Source organism: Scyliorhinus torazame, chromosome 7 (assembly GCF_047496885.1).
Source record: "Scyliorhinus torazame isolate Kashiwa2021f chromosome 7, sScyTor2.1, whole genome shotgun sequence".
NCBI lineage: Eukaryota > Metazoa > Chordata > Chondrichthyes > Carcharhiniformes > Scyliorhinidae > Scyliorhinus > Scyliorhinus torazame.
In genome coordinates, this window is record NC_092713.1 from 77,833,852 (window position 1) to 77,855,552 (window position 21,701).

Below are 21,701 nucleotides of genomic sequence, written 5' to 3' on the forward strand. Positions count from 1 at the left end.
GCCGGCCATGGTGGAGCCCTACAGGGGCCGGTGCAGAAGGAAGAAGTGCCCTCGCGGCACAGGCCCGCCCACAGATCGGTGGACCCCGATCACGGGCCAGGCCACCGTGGCCCCCCCCCCTCTCCCTGGGGTCGGATCCCCCCTCTTCCCCCAAGGACCGCACTAGCCAACTTATGTGCCAGGTCCCTCCGTGTGGGACCATGTCCAATCCACGCCGGCGGGACTGGCCGGAAACTGACAGCCCCATCGGGGCCCGGAGAATTGCCGGGGGGGGGGGGGCCCACTGCCAACGGCCCCCGACCGGCGTGGCGCGATCCCCGCCCGAAAACCGGCGCCGGAGAATACGGCAGCCAGCGTCGGAGCGGCGGGGCGGGATTCATGCCGCCACACGGGGATTCTCCGACCCGGCAGGGGGTCGAAGAATACCACCCTTTGTCTTTCTCACAAAGGTTTCCAATTGCCATATTTAAAGATTACACCTTAGAATTCTCTCCAAAGGTCGTTCCCACCCAGATGTCTTCAGCAATGGTCCACTTCATAGGGTTTCAATTTCATCTTCCAAGATTCTTGTCCCTTGAATCTCGGAGTACCCTTATGTTTCACCTTCCATGCATAACTTCAGATCTTTGGCCATGCCAAGAAGAACATCACTTCTCCACAGAAGTATCTTTGTCCCAACAGCCCACAGCATGGAATCACCAATCTTCACCTGCCTTATCAGATCTTCAAGGCTTCTCTCATGCCCATTTTGCTTGAAGTCTGCTCCCTGCAGCTTTTTCTTGAATTCGGAGCCCATTACTGTGCTCCTTTCTTTACCTTACTTAAGGTCACCTATTCCTGTTGTCTGGGTTTTATCCCTTACCTGGGATACCCTTTTGGGACCTTCTCCCCTTCCTCCTCCCTGAGACACACATTTACAATGGTGTTCATTCCAGGTCATCTGACTGCCTCTTTGTGTCTTTTCTCTCTCTCTCCTCTCTATGCAGGCATGCAGGGCCCTTCCTCAGCCTAAAGAATGCAAAACATGCAAACTGCGCACGTGCAGCTATTTCCCAGCTGGTGCATGCACAGTGGTCCCGATGTTCCTAGGGAACTGAAGTTCCCAGCCAATAATCTAAAGATAAGCATTTCTTAACACATGATCTTATCCAATGGTAGGGCAGGCTTGATGGGTTGAATGGCCTACTCCGGCTCATATTTCTTCTGTTCTCACGTTTTTTTATGGTCAGATATTGGAGTAGAAACAATCCAGCAGGGATTATTTCCTCAGATAAAAGGTCATAAGGTATTTTAATTTTGTGAAATTATTTTTTTCCAATTAAGAGACAATTTTAGCGTGGCCAATCCACCTACTCTGCACATCTTTGGGTTGTGTGGGTAAGACCCACGCAGACTCAGGGAAAATGTGCAAATTCCACACGGACAGTGACCCAGGGCCGGGATCGAACCCGGGTCCTTGGCACCGTGAGGCAGCAGTGCTAACCAATGCACCATCTTGCCGTCGACTTTGTTAGATTATTACTAAACTCCAAATATATTATTCACAATGGGTGTAAATTTTATGGGGACTTTAGGCAAGAGCTGGGATACAGGAAGGCTGGCAATATTGTGTGGGAAGGTGTCGGGTAGTGTGCCCAATACCTCCCTGCTGCCATGCCTTTTTGCTAGCAATGGGAATGGTGGCAGATGACCCACCTGCCCCAGAGCCTAACGGAGTCACTTAAATAGTCAATTAATGGCTCTACTGGCATTTTATCAGAAGTAGGAGGATCCTCCACCATATAGGAAGGTAGTTACGTAAATCCAAGTGATCTCTTGACAAGCTGTGGAGGGCCCTCCATTTTAAGCCTCGCTCCACCCTCCGACAGTAATGGCCGCTCCCACAGCAGCAGCGTTGACTCCCCTCACTGACCCCACCCCCTCGCTGGTGCTGTCTGACTGGGCCCAGCACCATCGGACCCCAGTTATTTAATGTCATAGAGGTTTATAGCATGGAAACTGGCACTTCGGCCCAACTTGTCCATGTCGCCCAGTGTTTACCACTAAGCTAGTCCCAATTGCCTGCATTCGACCCATATCCCTCTATACCCATTTTACCCATATAATTGTCTAAATGCTTTTTAAAAGCCAAAATTGTACCCACCTCCACAACTGCCTCTGGTAGCTCGTTCCAGACACTCACCACCCGCTGTGTGAAATAATTGCCCCTCTGGCCCTTTTATATCTCTCCCCTCTCATCGTAAACCTATGCCCTCTAGTTTTTGACTCCCCTACATTTGGGAAAAGATGTTGACTATCTACCTTAATTGTACTCCTCATTATTTTACAGACCTCTAGAAGATCACCCCTAAGCCTCCTACACTCCAGAGAAAAAAGTCCCAGTCTATCCAGCCTTTCCTTATAACTCAAACTATCAAGTCCCGGTAGCATCCTAGTAAATCTTTTCTGCGCTCTTTCTAGTTTAACAATATCCTTTCAATAATAGGGTGACCAGAACTATATTAGTGGTGAGGGTGCACATCCATCGATGTGTCCCCATCCTCCTGATGTAGTCTCAGCTGAGGCCACTCAATCAATGGTGCTTCTGAGCCCTCTGATTGGGCTGGCAGCTCTTGGGGGATGGGCTCTGGCAGCAGCCACGTAATTGGCCACTGCCAGAAAAATGCAGCCCCAACTCTTGCTGCTCGGCAATATGGGGCCACTCCCTGCTTTTGGCTCCAGCATCAGGAACCCTGCCATGTTCAGAAAATTCCAGCCCAGGAATTAATGCTTTAGCCAATGGAACAAATTAATCTTTATATATTTAAATTTGGGAAAATTGCAGCAACAGGTGCAGAGGAATGACACAGGATGCCTAAAAACCCAATGGGCAGACACTTTATTAAATGTACTGAAATTTAAAGCAACTTCCAACTGCAGTAAAAGTTTAATCTGTCTGGGGATAGACACTGCTTTGTTTTTACTTGTTTTAGGCAAGCTTTTGATGGGCCCCCTTAGCGTGCTTTCCAAAATGTTGCAAGAGTTTTGTCTCTTAAGGGCAGATATAAGATATAAGCAGCAGAGAGACATTTTTTCAAAGGAAGGTTTCTTGGAAGGAAAGTAGAATGTCGACACACAACCGATTTCAAAGCAGTGTGGTTTTGGAATGTGTTTCATCTTTGGCTCCCTCTCTTGTTGCCTACCCTGTGAAGTGTAAATCAATGTAATTTTTCCACTATTTAGTGGTGAAAGGAAGCTGAAGAGCCTGGTGAACAGAGAATGCCAGGAATATATAGGGAGGGTGTGGCACTGCATGCTTCTTCTGTTTGATCAAGGAGCGGACTTAATGCCACAATTGTGCTTCAGACTCTCAGCTCATTGAGCATTCGACATGACTTAAACATATTCCAAGAGTGCCTTTCATCTTTCAGCCTTTGCCCGACTCTCGTCACAGCCTCCCTGCTTTAATGAAATAGTGTTTTTAGTTGAAGAAAAATTTATTCACATACAAAATGCTCTGGTTTCAAGCTAATTGGCCTCGATAAAAGGATTTTGTTTCTTGAAGTCCTTTGCCTGTGAACCTGGACAAACGCTGCTAATTGAATGCTAAAGTGGGTTTGCTTTAAAAAGGATTTTCAGCCCAAGTACAATATTCACCCTCTTTAGAACTTGTGTGATTATTATACTACAAATGTTTACTGTATGCCTGATGGACTTTTCTTGTTGGAATTTGTTTAAAATCTTTCAGCACAGGAGTAACAATAAATTCCAGTTTTCGGGTAGGTTACAGGTACATGCTATTAGATAATTTTGAGTTACAGACATTATGGCTGCCAGTGTAACACATCGCCCTCTCAGAATTTATCTGAGAGTACCAGACATTCTTAGTTTTCTCTTTGATTCCACTGTTTTATTGAGTGAAGGACTAGAGTATTGTAAGTGAAATCAGAATCTCTGGTGGGGAGATGTTATACGGTGTGCTGCTTCTCCAATGTGGTCAGTGCCGATAGAAGAGCTCTCAAATTCTTGGTTCTGGGAAAGCACCGTCAAGTGTTTGTCATGAGGGTGGGTTGGAATTTGGGATGGGACTGTGTTCTGAGAGAATGAACATCTACTAGAAATCAGACCAATTTCATGAACCAGATAGAAAGTATATGTTTTCACCCATTCAATGTGATACCTCTCTCTTAGGGCGGCATGGTGGCGCAGTGTTTATGCACTGCAGCCTCACGGCACCGAGGACCCGGGTTCGATCCCAGCCCCGGGTCACTGCCGTGTGGAGTTTGTACATTCTCCCCGCGTCAGCATGGGTCTCACCCCCCCAACCCAAAGATGTGCAGGGTAGGTGGATTGCCCACACTAAATTGCCCTTTAAATGGAAAAAATGAATTGGGGTACTCTAAACTTATATTTAAAAAACAACTTGATACTTCTCTTTACTTTCAAAACTTCCTTGAGACCTATTTTTCACCCATGTTTTTGGATTAATTTCCCAACTTGTATTGTTGCTTGGTGACCTTTCTCCTCCATGAAGCTTTTGGGGGGAATTCTACCACATTAAAGGCATTGTACAAATATTGATTATATATAGAAAGCAGAGTTCAGTATTTATTTCAAGGCCATTTATATAAGAGTAAATCATTGGGCACATTGATGCTACTATGCCATTTCTTTAGCCATACCAGCTAATCTCAATTCCCAGTGAGTAAACAAAATATTCTTGCTGAGCGAAAGTGTTGCTGTTGTGCATTTGAATTTTCTCATTGAATAACATTCAAGGAACCAAGAGCATGATAGTAAGTATCATAGGAGGGGGAACAGGGGAGCTACCAGCATTTCAGTTTGCATATTTGTCCTCAGGCTGTGGGTGTTTGATCCTGGCAAGGTCAGCATTTATTGCCCTCCCGTGGTTGCCCAGGGAACTTGGTGGGTCACCTTCTTAAACCACCAGTAGCATTTTTGGTACAACTGTGTGGCTTCCGAGGCCACTTCAGAGACCAGTCAAGAGCCAACTCTGTTGATGTGGGACTGAAGTCTTGGAAGCACATTAGTGAACCGGTTGGGATTTTATAACAATTCGACTACACTCAGCTACAAAGCTTCATGGATTATCCCTTATTATAAATGTCAAGACAACTGGTTATGTCAAATCTTCATCCTTGGTCATACTGAATAACTTCCCATTTGTAGCGATTCTCAAATTTTGTTACCTTTGATCCATGGTAAGACAGTCCGGACAGAATTTAATTTGGGCATCAGGGGTCTCACCCACCAGCTGAAGAGCCAGCGAGAGCCCTTCATTGCCTCCGTTGGGGAAGAATGCTGCCATAGGCACTTAAGCTAAAAAGGATTTTTGCCCGAAGAGCTGCCTGTAAATCAGAAGCCGGCAGCTTTCTATCGTGGGAAACTCCACCAGTGTTAGCAGTGCACCCACCAGAGGTCCAGGACCAGTGAGAGTCCCAAGCCAGAGGTGAATGAGGGCAGGATGGGGGTCACAGGGAGGTGTTGCTGTCTAAGGGGCAGAGGGGTCAGAAGAAAGGATAGGAGGTGTCGCTCAATAAGCCCCACTTTCCGATGCTGGGTTCTTCAATCAGACACTGAGGGCGTCATTCTCCGACCCCCCGCCGGGTTGGAGAATGGCCGTTGGCCGCCGTGAATCCCGCCCCCGCCGAAGTCTCCGCTCCCGGAGATTGGGCGGGGGCGGGAATCCGGCCGCGCCGGTTGGCGGGACCCCCCGCTGGATTCTCCGGCCCGGATGGGCCGAAGTCCCGCCCAGAAATTGCCTGTCCCGCCGACGTAAATCAAACCTGGTATTTATCGGCGGGACCAGGCGGCGTGGGCGGGCTCCGGGAGGGTCCTGAGGGGGGGAGGCGCGGGGCGATCTGACCTCGGGGGGTGCCCCCACGGTGGCCTGGCCCGCGATCGGGGCCCACCGATCCGCGGGCGGGCCTGTGCCGTGGGGGCACTCTTTCCCTTCCGCCTCCGCCACGGTCTCCACCATGGCGGAGGCGGAAGAGACTCTCCCCACTGCGCATGCGCGGGAAACTGACAGCGGCCGCTGACGCTCCCGCGCATGCGCTGGGAAACTGACAGTGGCCGCTGACGCTCCCGCGCATGCACCGCATTTCCGCGCCAGCTGGCGGGGCAACAAACGCCATTTCCGCCAGCTGGCGGGGCGGAAATCCCTCCGGCGTCGGCCTAGCCCCTCAATGTTGGGGCTAGGCCGCCAAAGATGCGGAGACTTCCGCACCTTTTTGCCGGCGCGATGCCCGTCTGATTTGCGCCGGCTTTGGCGCCAGTCGGCGGGCATCCCGCCGTTGGGGGAGAATTTCGCCCTGAGTGTCCAACAGAAGGGGTGGGGTGGGGTGGAAGGTCAACGAGTCCACGGCTTCCTAATGGTGATTATCACACCCACCGCTAGTTGAATACCAGCAGCAGTGCAGTGAAGCTTTTACGTGGGCATTAACTGCCCAATTAAGTGCCTCAATTGGTGCCAGGGAAGAAAGGCCATACATGGCCCTATCCACCTCAGACAGAGGTGGGAAGACAATGGAGTACCCACCCAACATCCTCTGGCTCAATTAAATCCACCCCCACCGCACACACACTTCCAATCTCGCCTCTGCAAGGACATTATATTACGTTCTCTATCTCTCTCTATGCAGAACTCGATACGTGCATAAGGAAAGCATGGACTATCTTTGGCTGACTTGCATGGATTAACATCCATCAGTTGTCAACAAGCCTGACTTTTAAAACCCAGATGTTAGTTGATTACCGAACTGCTGCACAACTGTATCTGGATAATGTGCCCTCTGTAGCTGAACGTACTATTTTATTTAATATTTTATTTTACCTACAATTATAGTAGCAATGCAAAGTTGTCTCATGCTGGTGCTGTGTAAATGCAGCCTGAAGGTTAAGGCCCAGTCATGTGGAGATTCCCCTCGCTATGCTGTTTCCCAGCTGAAAGGACAGGCTGGGCCTACAACAACTGTGGTTCATATTGTTCTCCTTCAAACATTACATTGATATTTAGTAAAGGTAAGTTAATAGTTAATCTCTTGCTTCCAAGATTTATAATCTTTGAACATTCTGCGAGCTTACATTATTAACTCTTGGAATAAATGATATTTTTCAAAACAGTGATTTCAGTGTCTGAGAACTAAATCTTCTGGCCGTCTGCTGATGACATTTCGATAGTGCTATGTGCATCAGGCAAGATTTGAATCTGGTTCAGTCCTTTCTAGTTTCTGTTATTCAAACAACTGGATCCCATTCAGGAAGTTGTGAAATAAACGTTTGCCAGATGGTGCTGCATGATTTAAATATTTTAATTTTTTTCAGACAGTAACTGGCCCAGAGAACTGAAATTCTTCGCAATCAGCTCCCCTGGTGACTCAGTGCACACATACCTCACTCAGCGTGGTACTGGGTCACAAAGACCCCCAAAGGTCCTGGGTTCAAATCATGAACTATGCTGAGTTAGTTGATCTCATGAGCTCTGGATGGCTAGCCACTTTCCATAACGAGTACACTATCGTGCCCAGTGCACAGCCCAGGGAGGTAAAACTCAGCCAGACTCCAATCAAAATACAGTGACCCCTGCTGGAAAATACAAATATGGAGATCAGAGTCAGCGCAGAATTAAACTTGATAGTAATGCACCTACACAATCAACAATTCTGCTTCTATCTACCATCTAACCTTGTGCATTTCGCTGAAGTATTGAAAGGTTGGTATCGTATGATAAAGATGGCCCAGAATGAGTCAGCTCCTTCAGTGTTTTCAAGATTAATGAATGTACATCATCTCTTGAATTGTCCTCTGATGCAAAAAATTCATTTCTCTTAAATCTTGTCCTCCCATCCCCAAGCTTGCTGGCCACCGAGGTGAACACTTAAATCTCTTTTACTTTGAAAACTATGCAGTTTGAGTCCTGGGAGCACAACACCAAAACAATCTCTCCACATTACTTTTATGTTGACCTGTCCCGGGTGCCTAGGGAACATGAAGTATTTATTTTACAACCATGCAAACGTCTCCTGCAGGCATCTGTGTAGAAATACCATTACTCTTTTACCAGTTATTATTTACCTTCATTGATGATTAAGGCCCCACACATACCTTAGCTGGCCCAGTAAGACTCTGATGATCTGCAATTTAAAAAGGTTGAACATTGATCTTAAAGTTCCGTAGAAAATATATGTGCCTCAAGATATTACTTTGTATCATGGACAAGCTGATGAATTGAACCAGTTTAGTATGCTCAACAGGTCAAATGGGGGGACTTGATTTCACCAGTGGGACAAAAGACGTAGAAGAAAAGAGAATTTCCATTGGTCCCACAAAGGAATGGAAAATTTTCTTGAACTAAATATTTGGAAGACCAAAGCCAGTGTGATTTTGGTCTACACCACCAGCTCGATTCACTAGCAACAGATATACTTCCTCTCCTTGGCAACTGACCTATGCTGAACCAGTTTGCATCATATTTCACTCCGAGGTGTGTTTCTAAGCACAGATCCACGCCATCCCTAAGATCAATTATTTCCACCTATATAACATTGCCTGACTCCGCATCTGCCTCAACCCATCTGTTGCTGTAAACTTCATTTGTTACCTCTGGACAAAATATTCTAATGTATTCCTGGCCAATGTCCCATGTTCTAACCTCCATAAATGTTAGGTCATCCAAAACTCTGCTTGCATTATGCCTGTTTACTCATCATTCCTGTCCTGACTTACCTACATTGCCTCCTGGTTAAGCAAGGCATGATTTCAGAATTCCCATCCTTATTTTGAGATCTCTCTATGGCCTCAGCCCTCCCTTTCTCTGTGATCTCCATCTCTAAAACCCTTTGAAATAGCTGTACTCCTCCTATTGTGGCCTCTTTAATATCCCCAATTTCAATCATGGCACCATTGCTAATCATGCCTTCAGCTGTCAAGGCGATAAGCCCTGGAATTCCCTATCTAAATCTCTCCCTCTCTTTCCTCACTACAGATGTTTCTTAAATTCTATCTCTTTGCTCAATCATCTCTTTATGTGGCTCAGTATCAAATTTTATTTAATAATGCACCTTGTGAAGTGCCATGTTATGCTTTCATAATTATAAGAATTAGGAGCAGGAGTTGGCCATTTGGTTCATCGGACCTGCTCTGCCATTCATTAACATAATTGCTATTTTGATTGTGGCCTTAACTGAACATTTCTGCCTGCCCACCATGATCCTTGACTCCCTTGTCAATCAAAAATCAGTCTAACTGAGCCTTGAGTATACTCAATGACCCAGTCTCCACTGCTCTCTGTGGAAGGGAATTCCAAAGACTAACAAGCCTCCGAGAGAAGAAATGCCTATTCATTTCTGTCTCTCCCATTAGGGAGAGTTCTAGATGCCCGCACAAGAGGAAACAACCTTTCATGTCCCTCAGAATCTTGTATGTTTGAAAAAAAAAAAAATTCCCTAAATTTAGGGTACCCGATTATTTTTCCCCAATTAAGAGGCAATTTAGTATGGCCAATCCACCTAACCTGCACATCCTTTGGGTTGTGGGGGTGAAACCCACGCAGGCACGGGGAGAATGTGCAAACTCCACACAGACAGTGACCCAGGGCCGGGATTCGAACCTGGGTCCTCAGTGCCGTAGACCCAGTGCTAACCACTGTGCCACCATAGCCCTCTAATCTTATATGATTTTTAAAGATCACCTCTCATTTTTCTAAACCCCATGTGAGTATCAGCCTAACACACTCCATCTTCCCTCATACCAGGAATAAATCTAATAAATCTTCTCCGAACTGCTTCCAATGCAAGTATGTTTGTGCTTAAATAAGGAAACCAGGGCAGCACGGTGGCGCAGTGGTTGACACTGCTGCCTACGGTACTGAGGACCCGGATTCGATCCTGGCCCCAGGTCACTGTCTGTGTGGAGTTTGCACATTCCCTCTGTGTTTACGTGGGTTTCACCCCTACAATCCAAAGATGTGCATGGTAGGTGGATTGGCCATGCTAAATTACCCTTTAATTGGAAAAAAAATAATTGGGTACTCTAAATTTATGATAAATAAAGAAAGAAAGAAACCAAAACTGTACACTGTTCTCCAGGTACACTCTGATCAATTCTTCTATAGCTGTAGTAAGACTTCCCTACTTTTACACACTATCTTGTTTGCAATATAGATTTGATGTGTCTTCCTAATTAATTGCAGTGCCTGCATGTTAACCTATGTAATTTATGTACTAGCATAACCAGATCCTTGTACTGCAGCTTTCTACAATTTTTCTCCATTTAAATAATATTCTACTTTTTGTTTCTCCCTGCCAAAGTGGACAACCTCACCATTTTCCCACATTATACTTCATCTGCCAAATGTTTGGCCACTCACTTAACTGGCCCATAACCCTTTGAAACTCTTTACCTCCTCCTCAAAACTTGCTTTCCTACCTATCTTTGTATCATCAGCACATTTGGCTACAATATAGTTGGTCCTTTAATCCAGTCTTTAATGTTGATCATAAATAGTTGTGGCCCCAGCGCTAATCCCTGCAGCACTCCAGTAGTCACAGTTTGCCAACTTTAAAACAACCCATTTATCCCAACTCTCTGTTCCTTGTCAGTTAATGGACCCCCTCTGTCGATGCTAATATATCACCTCACAACTCCGGGAGCTCTAATCTTGTACAGTAACCTTCCATGTGCCGAATCAAATGCCTTTTGGAAATCCAAACGCATCACACCTATGGGTTCCCCTTTATATACGCTGCTTGTTATAAGAACACTATAAATTTGTCAGCCATGATTTCCCTTTCACAAGACCATGTTGACTCACTCAAATTGTATTATGATTTTTTTAATGTGCTGCTATTACCTCCTTATTAATGATTGTCGCATTTTCCCAACAACAGATGTTAGATTAACTGGTTTACAAATTCCTGCTTTCTCCATCCCTCCTTTCTTGAACAGCAGTGATACATTTTTTTTTAACAAACAATTTTTAATGAGGTATTTTTGGCATAACAAACAACCACAGTACAAAAACAATAGAGTACAATGAACAGTAATCAAAAAGCAACCGTCGACATCCGTCCCTCCAAGGCCTGCCTATTTAACCCCCTACTCTATACTACCCTAACACCCCCCCCGCTGACGATTAATTCTCCGCAAAGAAGTCAATGAATGGTTGCCACCTCCGGGCGAACCCTGACACCGACCCTCTCAAGGTGAACTTGATCTTTTCCAGGCCGAGAAAGCTCGCCATGTCGGTTAACCAGGCCTCTGACTTCGGAGGCCTAGACTCCCTCCAAGCCAGTAATATCCGTCGCTGGGCTACCAAGGAGGAAAAGGCCAGAACATCTGCCTCTCTCCTCCTGAACACCCGGGTCTTCCAACACCCCAAAGATCGCTACCCCTGGACTCATTTCCACCCTTGTCTTCAATACCCTGGACATGACATCCGCGAACCCCTGCCAATATCCCCTAATTTTTGGGCATGCCCAGAACATGTGGACATGGTTCACTTGTCCACCCGCACACCTGACACACTTGTCTTCCAACCCAAAAAATCAACTCATCTGGGCCGCTGTCATGTGCGCCCGGTGCACCACTTTAAATTGGATCAAGCTGAGTCTTGCACATGTAGCGGTCGCATGGACCCTGCTCAGCGCCTCCGCCCATAGGCCGTCTTCCATCTCACCCCCCAGTTCCTCCTCCCACTTACGCTTCAGCTCTTCTATATGTGTCTCCTCCGCCCCCATTAATTCTTTGTAGATGTCCGAGACGCTCCCCTCCCCCTCCCATCCCGTAGGCACTATCCTATCTTGAATCCCTCTTAGTGGCAGGAGTGGGAAGGATGATACCTGCCTGCGCAGAAAGTCCCGCACCTGACCCTTTGCCATACGCAAAATCCCCCATCTAGGCTCCCAGGAGCGAACCGATGGTTGTCACATATTGGGGACCAAACCGATGCACCCACTGCACCAATGTACCTCCTCCACTGACCCCAGATCCTCAGAGCCGCCACCACCACGTGACTGGTAGAATATCTCACCGGCGGGAACGGCAACGATGCCATTATCCGCGCCCCCAAGCTGGTGCCCCTGCATGAGGCTGCCTCCATCCGCTCCCAAGCCGCCCCCGTCCCCACTACCCAATTCCTAATCATCGTAATAATTACTAAAATTTGGCAGGGCCAGCATCCCCTCCCCTCGATTCCTCTTGAGCATCACTTTTTTCACCCGTGGGGACTTACCCGCCCAAATAAAGCCCAAAATAATTTTGTTGATCCTCTTAAAAAAGGACCGCGGGATGAAAATCAGGAGGCATTTGAACACAAATAAAAATCTCGGCAATATCGTCATCTTAACCGATTGCACCCTCCCTGCCAGTGACAGCGGGAGCGCATCCCATCTCCGAAACTCGCCCCTTATCTGCTCAACCAGCCGGGCCAAGTTCATCTTGTGTAACCCGCCCCAGTCGCGCGCTACTTGTATCCCCAGATATCTAAAATTGTCTCCCATTAACCTGAACGGTAACTCCCCCAGCTGGCCCTCCTGACCTCTTGCCTGGACTACAAACATCTCACTCTTCATCATATTCAATTTGTCTCCCGAAAACCGGCTGAATTCCCCCAGATCCGCCATAATCTCCCTCATCCCTGCCCCTGGATCTGCTACATATAGGAGTAAGTCATCCGCATATAGCGATACCCTATGCCCCCCCCCCCCCTCAACCAGCCCTTAGAAGCTCTCAGAGCAATTGCCAGCGGCTCAATGGCTAACGCAAACAGCAGTGGGGAGAGGGGGCATCCCTGTCTCGGTGCAGCCTAAAATAGTCCGAGGTCGTCTTATTCGTCCTTACACTGGCTTCCGGGGCCTGGTACAACAGCCTGAACCAGTCGATAAAGCCCCTACCAAACCCAAACCATCCCAGCACCTCCCATAGATAGTCCCACTCCATCCGGTCAAACGCCTTCTCCGCGTCCATGGCCACAACTACCTCAACTTCCCTTCTCTCCGGGGGCATCATAATCACATCAAGCAGCCTTCTTATATTGGCCACCAACTGCCTACCCTTGACAAATCCGGGTTTGGTCCTCCATAATCGCCTCCGGCAGACAACCTTCAATCCTGGAGGCCAACACCTTGGCCAGCAACTTAACGTCCACATTAAGCAACGAGATCGGCCTATAGGACCCACATAGCTCCGGGTTCTTGTCCCGCTTCAATATTAACGAGATGGTGGCCAGTGACATTGTCGGGGGCAGCACCCCTCTATCCCTCGCCTTGTTAAAAACCTTAACCAGCAACGGCCCTAATATTCCTGAAAATTTCTTGTAAAATTCCACTGGGAACCCGTCTGGCCCCGGAGCTTTACCCGACTGCATCGCCTTCAAGCCCTCAGATATTTCTTCGCCCCTAATCGGAGCCCCCAACTCATCCACCAGCTCCCTACCCACACTTGGGAAAGTCAACCCGTTCAGAAAGCGTTTCATCTCCTAGGGCCCCGTGGGGGGTTCCAAGCAATAGAGTCCGCTATAAAAGTCCCTAAACGCCCTGTTTAGCCCAGCCGAGTCCCCTACCAGGTTCCCATCTCCGTCGACCACCTTATCAATTCCCCTGGCCGCCTCCCTCTTCCTCAACTGCTGTGCCAGCATTCTGCTGGCCTTCTCTCCATATTTAGACAGCGTCCCCCTCGCCTTTCTAAGCTGCTCCACTGCCTTGCCCGTGGACAGTACCCCAAACTCAGCTCCCTTAACAGTTCCGCCCCTGGGGTCACCTCATACCTCCTGTCTACCTGTAGGATCTCCTTGATCAGTCGGTCTGTCTCTGCCCTGTCCGTCCTGTCCCTATGAGCTCGGATTGAAATCAACTCCCCTCTCACCACTGCCTTCGGCGCCTCCCAGACCACCGCTGCTGCGACTTCCCCTGTGTCGTTGACCTGCAGGTAGTCCTGCATGCACTTCCCTGCTCTCTCTCACACCGCCTCGTCCGCCAACAAGCTCACGTCCAATCGCCACTGCGGGCGTTGGACGCTCTCCTCACTGGCCTGCAGTTCCATCCAGTGTGGGGCATGGTCCGAAATAGTGATGGATGAGTACCCCGTGTCCACCACCCCCGCCAGCAAATCCCTACTCAAAATGAAAAAATCGATCCGGGAATACACTTTATGTACATGCGAGTAGAAAGAAAACTCCCTAGTCGTCGGCTGCCTAAACCTCCATGGGTCAATCCCCCCATCTGCTTCATGAACCCTATCAGCTCCTTTGCCATCGCTGGCACCCTCCCCGTTTTCGAGCACGACTGGTCCAGGCCGGTGGTCCATAACCTTATTAAAATCCCCTCCCATCACAACCCAAAGATGTGCAGGCTAGGTGGATTGGCCATGCTAAATTGCCACTTAATTGAAAAAAATGAATTGGGTATTCTAAATTTATTTTAAAAACCTAAAAAAAAAGACAGAAGTATCTAGCCTAAGGAGATATCTGCCTCCTGGAACAAAGTGTCCAAGCAAATTTTTCCCTTCCTGATGCAGTGAAGTGTCTGAAGGTCTGAGTCAAGCTCATCAACCCAGATCCGAATTCAATTGAGCTGCAGGCACTTACTGTAAATGTGGTCGCTGGTGATCATAGAGGCGTCTGCCAGCAGCCACATGTTACAGCTGCAATGCATCACCTGCCCTGCTATCTTTATTGTGTTTTATTTAACTAATTAGTGTTTACAAATTAGTGTTTGCTGTTTCTATTACAAGTGAATCTTCATTGATCCTATGGATAGTCATTGACTGTACTGTCAATGGACAAAACCCATACATTAGAAGTGAACAGCACTGAATGAGGTAAAGGCATCTTGACTATTCTTCCTCCCCTCCTCACTCTCCTAAGCCTACCAGAAATATGAACAACATAGCTGGCACTCTCTTCAGTCATTCCATGGGAATTTAAGCGTGTAGCTGATACTCTTAGTATCCAACCATAGCTCGGATTTGCAATTAACCCCTTCCCTCCACCAAGAACTGAGAGTCTAATCAAGAGAAAGGCCAACGGCTATTCTTAAAAAATGGTAAAGCAACCTATAATTTACCTAAAATTATAAGAGAATCAGCAGTCTTTCCCATTCTGATTTTTGAATTGAAGGGATGCTGTCTTCATTAAAAAGTAACAAACATTTTTCGTTCAGAGAGGGGAAAAAGACAGAACTGTCCACAATTTGCACCACACCATGACAAGTTGCAAGCAATTCAATGATATAAGTTGTCACGATTCAAATATTGTTTATAAATAAAAATAGAAGTTTACCAAGCACCTTTGCATGCAGGTTACTGCATTTAATTAATACATGTAATTTACTTTCATTGTTATGTCAGGTATGAATGCCTATAATTATTAACCTGTTGAAACTTAAAATTTTGTAAGAAATGGGTCAGTTGGAGTCAAATAATACAGCTTCCTGCATAGCTCTGTATTTATATGCCCCATACGGTAAGGTACTGAAACATGCAGCACGGTTCCTTCAATCAATATCTATTAGTGTTGATCATTGAGGTTGGGGTTGGGTGTAATGATCCTCATGCTGAAATTGCCTTTCGAGAGTTGGACGATGGCATTCTGGGTTGAAAGCACCAAAAAAAAAATCCCCAACAAAAAGATGGCATCAATAAACAAATATGATTTTCCAGTTGTGAGATTTAATTTAGAAGCTGGCTGAAAGAAACAAATTATTCCAAACATGCCGGAGAACCAACATGCCGAAAATTTACAACATGGAAACGGATTGACAGAACAATCAGCCCACATTGACAATGAACCAATGCACAAGCAAATAGCCATTATGACATTACCCTAACCTATTCTCAGATCTCTTTATGCTCTTTTTGTTCATCCACCTTTAACATTTTTTTTAGAGTACCCAATTCATTTTTTCCAATTAAGGGGCAATTTAGCGTGGCCAATCCACCTACCCTTCACATCTTTGGGTTGTGGGGGCAAAACCCACGCAAACTCCACATGGACAGTGACCGGAATCGCACCTGAGACCTCGATGCCGTGAGGCAGCAGTGCTAACCACTGCACCATCGTGCTGCCCTTTGTTAATCCACCTAATCAATTGAATCTTGAATGTTGACAAAGGCACAGAATTTCCTCGCAGCACATGCTTCCCCACCACTGTAACTTTGTTGAAAATGTGGGGCAAAAACTCCATTAGTGCACCTAGCTTCTGACATTCCTCCAGCAAAGTTATAGCTCTGCACTGGGGGCTGCTCCCAGGAAATTTTGCACCAGATTTTCTGCCTCAACCACAAACCTGAAATAAATTCCTAACAATTCTAGACCCTGCAATTGTTGGAAATGATCTTCCATCCACCTTCTCCCATCCTTCCATTACTTTAAGCACTTTTCTCATATTGCCCCAGAATCTTTGCTGTTCGAATGAAAAATTCCTTTCTCTCTATTTGTATTTCCTCATACCAAGCAGCATTCTAATGAATTTTCATTGTATCCTTTCGATCATCTCCATATTCTTCCGATAATGTTGAACTGCACTGCACATAAAAAAAAATCTCTATTAATTGCCATCTTCTCAGTTTGCTGCCTGAAGATAGGTCTGACCCACACTGCCACTCCCTTCACTACAGGCAGGGCAAGGAGGCACATCCTGAACCCACCCCAGCTGGAACGTGGATCAAACCCCATGCTGTTGGCATCAATCTGATCCACACCAACTGACGAGCCAACTGGCTCTTACCACGTGCCATCGGTGTGTGTTGGGAGGATTTACAAGTTGATACTCAACCTCTTTGGCTGCCTTATGTACTTGGCCATCAAGTCCTAGAGCAGGACTTGAAACTAATTACCATATTAAAATGGGAAAAACAAATTAGCAGATGTTTTGGCTAAGGTACAAAGCAGCATATGTACATAATACACCACATTAGAGGAAGCGGAAATTTGTAAGTGTCGAATGATTTTATTGTGACACCTCAATGTTTCACTGGGGACTCATAAATCTTAACCGTACTACAAACAAAATAAACTGTCGTCAGACAGCACACCAGAAGGAGGTCCTGGAAACGTTTATCTCAGATCCTCAGTGACGTCTGTAGCGGTGTTATCTGCTCTCTGATCATCACTGTGCTGATTGCTATAAAAGAAGGAACTGCATTATTTGACGATAGATGACAGTTCCTATTAACAGGCCATTTGTCCATTCCCGAAACTTAAGGTGCTGGTGAAAGTATTTTGTTTCTTTTTAATGGTATAATAAAGAAATGCATGAACATAAATCTGTGGGAGGGGAAAGAGGGGACGAGAAGTGAGCACTAAGGAGATACTTCTTCTTGGCACTTTTGTATTTAATTAAATGTTTTCAAAATATAATCTTACAGCCATGGACAGTATGTTAATAATTTGGTTACGCCTCGATTCTTGTACATGGGCTAAAAATAATACCACATAAATGAAAGTGATGTTTCAAAACTAATTAGAATAACTAATGGACACGGTAAGACACTGGAGAAATAATTCAATATGACATTAGGTTTAATGGATGTGTGGAGCATTAATTTGATTTATTCTACCCTATTACTAATTATTCCGGTTATTTCATGCATTTTGTGCAATAAAATAAGTTCCTCTGCAAAGTTTTAATTAAATTATTTATTTTCAACCATCTGGTGCTTACAATACCCTGTGAATTGAGATCACGCAGACACAAGGAGAATGTGCACACTCCACACGGACATTGACCCAAGATCAAACCCGGGCCCTCGGCATCATGAGGCAGCAATGCTAACTTGTGCCACCGTGCCACCCGGCATCTTATTTTTAAAGGCACCATGTTCATTCTTCTATAAATGTACATTCATCACCACATGCCTTGGAAAACTTCCACATCCATTTTTACCAGTAGGAGTCAGTAGAGAGCCAAAGAAATAGACAAACCAGATTAAACAATGTGCAGGGTCAGTGAATTGACCATGCTAAATTGTCCCTTTATTGGAAAAAAATAATTGGGTAATCTACATTTTTAAAAAATGAGGCTTTGAAATTATATGCAGGGAGATGTATCTCTATTACACCAATGGAAAATGGGTTCAGCCGGTCCATGGCCTGGAGAGGTATAGTTCAGCACATCTACTGAGTATATGTGTTGCCATAGAACAAAGAGTGCAGAAGGAGGCCATTCAGCCCATCGAGTCTGCACCAACCCACTTAAGCCCTCACTTCCACCCTATCCCCGTAACCCAATAACCCCTCCTAACCTTTTTGGTCACTAAGGGCAATTTATCATGGCCAATCCACCCAACCTGCACATCTTTGGACTATCGGAGGAAACCGGAGCCCCCGGAGGAAACCCACGCAGACACGGGGAGAACGTGCAGACCCTGCACAGACAGCGGGGAATTCAACCTGGGACCCTGGTGCTGTGAAACCACAGTGCTAGCCAATTGTGCTACTTTGCTGCCCACATGTGTAAAGCAATGAGAGGTAAATGAGGACAAAGCCTTTCAAAAGCCATTTCTGGCTGAATATGTAGGCTGGCGGTGTAGTAGATACGAAGGAATGGTGGCAGGCTTGGTAATCGGTCAGGTCACTTGATTGGATGCCTCACAACGGTTTGACTTTCTAAGTATGTCCAAATACAGAAGAACCTTACACAGTGAAACAAAGAAGTAGGTTGGAGCATGACATAGAGACAGAATAAGATATCACAATTTCACTGGACCGATTCTGCAAATTCCAAAATAATGTCCGGGGAGGGGAGGGCAGAGCAGCGGCAATCCAATTATCATTGTCACCTAATGGAACATTTGAGCCATTATTTTCCCAACTCCACTGTTAAAGTAGAACAAGGAAAACTGCCAGACATTAGTCTGAAGGAAGATTGCACTGATTGCCAAGTCTCTCATTCTACAAAATGTTCATTGACCTGACCAGGGCAAATACTGACAACTTATTTGTCACTCACTCACTTTTCTTCTTTGGCACTTCAGGTGAAGGACATTCGTCACCCTCTGAAAATATAACAGGCAACTAATCCCATTCCAGGTATTTCCCACCAGGTGATTTGGGTTAAAATTACCCCATTGTTATCACAGAGTGCAGGTTGAATGAAAAGTGCATGTTGAGAATTACTTTCCTCACAATCTTCTCCCCTGCTGTTACAAAGAGAATGGCTCTGGGACATAGCTCTATGGCCGACACCCTCAAATATCTAACCCTTTCATGCGTCATCTGCCAGATCAGGGGAATATCACAGGATCAGACAAACCTGAGAACCTGTATTTACTGAACCCACCCCTCTTCAGGCTGAGCCTCTTTAACTCAGCACAGATTTGGGGATTGAACCTAAGAATTTTCTCCTTTAAATAACTCAGTATTTAAAGAGTTATCAGTGATGTGCTGACTGATGAAGATCTTGGCGATCCAATAATGCAGTCAGTTATGCTTGTATTTACAGATTGACACGATAGTCTTACTATCTCTGCAACATACATCCTAGAGATTCCAGATGGTTATGTTGTTGTTGATTAATCTCACCTTAAACTGAAATCCTCTTACAGCAACAATACTGACTTTTCCAGTAATTGCAAGCTGGAGATTAATTGCAAAATTCATATCATTATTTATTTTTAAAAATAAATTTAGAGTACCCAATTATTTTTTTCCAATTAAGGGGCAACTTAGCATGGTCAATCCACCTACCCTGCACATCTCTGTGTTGTGGGGATGAAACCCACGCAGACACGGGGAGAATGTGTAAACTCCACATGGACAGTGTCCCAGGGCCGGGATCGAACCCATGTCCTCAGCGCCGTAGGCAACAGTGCTAACCACTGTGCCACCGTGCCGCCCCATATCACTATTTCTATTTTTCTTTAAGAAATAATATAATAGGCCAAAACTTCCAATCGCCCGCATCGTCCATTCCTATGGAAATCCTGATGCACGGACATCTGTGGGAATTGCCTTGGAAGTTTCAACTTCCCCTGTTGCCCATTACTCTCTGCAAATGTCTCCCGACTGTGAATTGAGAGGTAGAGGCTCGGACAGATCTGTGATACTTATCTGAGTCATTACCCAGGAAATGTTAGACAAATTGAAAGCTAGCCTCGTATCTGACTACAAAACCGATCTCCTAACATCCTAACCCCTGACCTAACTAGTCACGACTGTTAAGTAATGGGTTAAGAGACATTGCAATTAGTTGTCTCATTTATGTTAAGTATCCATTAATTGACACTGATATGTAAAGGGGCTTCAGGTGGCCTCTGTCAGGTGATGTATAGCCATGATGTGGAGATGCCGGCGTAGGACTGGGGTGAGCACAGTACAAAGTTTTACAACACCAGGTTAAAGTCCAACAGGTTTGTTTCGATGTCACTAGCTTTCGGAGAGCTGCTCCTTCCTCAGGTGAATGAAGAGATATGTTCCAGAAACATATATATATATAGACAAATTCAAAGATGCCAAACAATGCTTGGAATGCGACCATTAGCAGGTGATTAAATCTTTACAGATCCAGAGATGGGGTATCCCCAGGTTAAAGAGGTGTGAACTGTATCAAGCCAGGACAGTTGGTAGGATGTTGGTAGGTGATGTATAGTTAGAGTTTTGTGCAAAGGCTGTTGGAATGAAATAAATGTGTATTTGTGAAAAAGGAACAGAACTTTAGACTCTTCATATCACAGCAACTAAAACATCTAACAATTGGTAGCAGAGGATGGTTGCTGTGTAAATGTGAAGGGTTGAAAGATACAACTTTTCCAGATCAAACCAAGGAGAGAGTGAGAAAAGAAGAAAGAAAAAGGGATATATGGCTGAACCGAGGATAAAGATGGCTGGATATGACTACCCTCCCTTATTTTCTGAAAGGGAATCGTACGACCAAATGAGAAGTGCAGTAGTTATGTGGACTAAGGTAACTGCTTTGGGAAAGAGAAAACAAGGTATGGCATTGGCTCTTTCTTTACCATACGGCAGTAAAATCCGAAACAAAATGCTTTCTGAGCTGGAATTGGAAGAGTTAGACTCAGAAGAAGGTCTGGAGACTTTATTACATTATATGGATAAGATTTATAAGAAAGATGACTTGCGTATGAAGCATGGTCGGATTTTGATAAGTTCCGGAAAATGGAGGATAGCTCCATGGAAGACTATATAATGGAATTTGGCAGACTATATAAAAGGCTGCAGAAACACAATCTGGAATTTCCACAGTCTGTGTTGGCCTTTAAATTACTTGACTGTACTAGAGTGAGCAACATGGATAGGCTCCTGGTTTTGACAGGAGTTCAGTTTACTGATAAGGATACCTTATTCGAACAGATGACAAAAACTTTACAAACATTTCTGGGGAAACATTCGATTCCGATGGCTCTGATGACCGAAATAGGTCAGCCTGCAATAAGGCAGAATATGGAAGATACACTACTAACAGGATGGCGAAATCGTATGGCTACGAACAGGGCTCAAGACTATAGAAGGAGACCGAGACAAGGAAATTATGAAGACAGAAACCCAGTTAGAACCTACAATAGGAAGATGAACCCCAGAAATGCTCGGCGCATGATAAATCGATGTTTTCGATGTGACTCTCAATCCCATTATGCTTTCAACTGTCCAATTCGTTATGATAAGAGTGTTTGAAGCAACACATGACACGGAAGAGTCAGAAGAGGAAAAAGATAGTGACCAGAAAGAAGGCATTGACCTATTGACA

General features: G+C 45.6%; 1 protein-coding gene and 1 long non-coding RNA gene across 5 annotated transcripts in view; one reads left to right on the top strand and one right to left on the bottom strand.

Annotated features, from left to right (window-relative positions):
* The window catches only part of LOC140426328 (metalloprotease TIKI2-like), a 575,072-nt gene that overhangs the window by 404,070 nt on the left and 149,301 nt on the right, over window positions 1–21,701 (top strand). The window lies entirely within an intron of this gene.
* LOC140427289 (uncharacterized) lies at window positions 7,293–8,043 on the bottom strand. Its single transcript, XR_011948441.1, has 2 exons — window positions 7,687–8,043; window positions 7,293–7,587 (listed from the first exon to the last, which is right to left on the bottom strand). It is a non-coding gene; the product is annotated as an uncharacterized lncRNA (long non-coding RNA).